The sequence below is a fragment of the Osmerus eperlanus genome, chromosome 3 (assembly GCF_963692335.1).
Source record: "Osmerus eperlanus chromosome 3, fOsmEpe2.1, whole genome shotgun sequence".
In the NCBI taxonomy this organism is placed as follows: Eukaryota; Metazoa; Chordata; class Actinopteri; order Osmeriformes; family Osmeridae; genus Osmerus; species Osmerus eperlanus.
Genome location: NC_085020.1, coordinates 22912158 through 22914740, shown reverse-complemented (window position 1 = coordinate 22914740; position 2583 = coordinate 22912158).

Here is a 2583-nt window from a genome sequence, read left to right as displayed (position 1 = left end):
CTCTCTCTCTCTCCTCTCTCTCTCTCTCTCTCTCTCTCTCTCTCTCTCTCTCTCTCATCTCTCTCTCTCTCTCTCCTCTCTCTCTCTCTCTCTCTCCCTCCCTGTGTCTCTCTTTCTTTATCTCTGTTTCTCGGATTCTCTCAATCTTTTTCTCATTCTGTGTTCCTGTATCTCTATTTCTGTCTCTATCTTACTCTCTCTCTTCTGAACATATATACATGTATATGTATTGTGTCTCTATATACTGTAACTTTAATTTCTATCTCTCCCTCTTCCTCTCTTTTCTCTTATCCTTTCTCTTCTCTGCATCACACACTTTAATGCTCTCTCATTTGACTGTTCCACCATTTCTGCCTCTCCTCTCCCTGTGTCGCTCTCACAGATTCCTTCTCTCTCTCTCTCTCTCTCTCTCTCTCTCTCATCTCTCTCTCTCATCTCTCTCTCTCTCTCTCTCTCTCTCCCTCCCTCCCTCCCTCTCTCTCTCTCTCTCTCTCTCTCTCTCTCTCTCTCTCTCTCTCTCTCTCTCTCTCTCTCTCTCCCTCCCCTCCTCCCTCCCTCTCCTCTCTCTCTCTCTCTCTCTCTCTCTCTCTCTCTCTCTCTCTCTCTCTCTCACCTCCTCCCTCCCTCCCTCCCTCCCTCCCTCCCTCCCTCTCTCTCTCTCTCTCTCCTCTCTCTCTTCTCTCTCTCTCTCTCTCTCTCTCTCTCTCTCTCCCTCCCTCCCTCCCTCCCTCCCTCCCTCTCTCTCTCTCTCTCTCTCTCTCTCTCTCTCTCTCTCTCTCTCTCTCTCTCTCTCTCCCTCCCCCCTCCCTCCCTCCCTCTCTCTCTCTCTCTCTCTCTCTCTCTCTCTCTCTCTCTCTCTCTCTCTCTCTCTCCCTCCCTCCCTCCCTCCCTCCCTCCCACATTGCTGCTGATTGGGGTCTACCTTAGGAGCACAGCGTAGGGCTTACTTACTCATTGTCCATAGAAGCTATTACTGGCCTGTCTCAAGAATAATCCACTGGTAGAAAACACTAAACAGAGTGCTGACCCTGCCTGGCCGACCCCTTGTCCCGCAGCACACAGACACATCCATCTGCATCCAGCCATCTGCATCCATCCATCTGCATCCAGCCATCTGCAGCCATCTGCATGCAGCCACTGGAGAAGCAAAACAAACAGGCCAGGCTGCGGGCGTGGCGCCGCTGCCTTTTTAAAGGACCAAACAGGAGGGGCTGATCTCAAAGAGGTCAGCGCTTCATTCTTTCAAAAGACGCTTTAAGTTCCAGTATGGATTCATCGGTTATGGATTAGGGAGGCCACATGCTGTGGAAAATGGTCTTGAAGGAAAGACTGTCTCGTTGCAGGCAAAAACAATGAGCTCATGATCTTCATGGCGTAATCGTGTTACAGTATGTGGTCCGATGCACGCTGGGGTGAAAATCTCCCAATTATTTCCACCTCCCTGGTACTCTGCTTAATTCTCAAATGTTGCTAGCCTCACCTTATTTCACCTTACCTCATAGTTTCCGTTCAATTGTCAGGTGAAAAGTGTGTCGCCATGTGTCCCCTGTGCAACCACCTTGAGGGGTTGGCTACAGTCCTGAAGGAGGTGATTAGCCAATAGTCCGAGAGAAGGCTGATCTGTCTTTATCTTTGTCTGTGTCTACCTCTGGTTTACGCCGTTGTCAGTCTTTGTAAAAGTCTCTCTCTCCCTGTCTCTGTCTATCTCCTGTCTCCATCCCTGTCTCTCTCCCTGTCTCTCTCCCTGTCTCTGTCTCCATCCCTGTCTCTGTCTCCATCCCTGTCTCTCTCCCTGTCTCTCTCCCTGTCTCTGTCTCCATCCCTGTCTCTGTCTCCATCCCTGTCTCTCTCTGTCTCTGTCTCTCTCCCTGTCTCTCTCTCTGTCTCTGTCCCTGTCTCTCTCCCTTATCTCTCCCTGTCTCTCTCTCTCTGTCTCTCTCCCTGTCTCTCTCCCTGTCTCTCTCCCTGTCTCTCTCCCTGTCTCTCTCCCTGTCTCCATCCCTATCTCTCTCCCTGTCTCTCTCCTGTCTCCATCCCTATCTCTCTCCCTGTCTCTCTCCCTGTCTCCATCCCTATCTCTCTCCCTGTCTCTCCTGTCTCTATGTCTATCCTTGTTCTTGTCCCTTACGGAAATGACTTGTTCTGGCTCTTTAGAATTACCAAGGCACAGATAAAAGTGTATAGATTTAGAACACACTTTTAAACCTTTCATCATTTCCAAATGGTTTCGTAATAAGTGTCCTACTGAGATCATCTGTCAATAGTGCCTTTTTTTTCTCTTATGGAAATGGCTTTCAAGGGCTCCAGCAAAACATCCATGCAGATTGTTTACCCAGAGAGAAGGCACTGCTGTTTTCACATCAAGGACATCAAGTCTCTACCGAGAAAGCAGGTTCCATCATAAATTATTGAGTTGCTGTCCAATTAAAACGTTGTACTGACAAAGGCTTCACAGTGACACTTCATCATCTTCAGTCATGTTCCTCCTCAGAATAGGACCACATTCTGTTCAATAACTGTCATTGCACATACTGTTAAGATTTCCAAAACAGCCATTTCAAAACTTCTGATCGTGAGATGGAA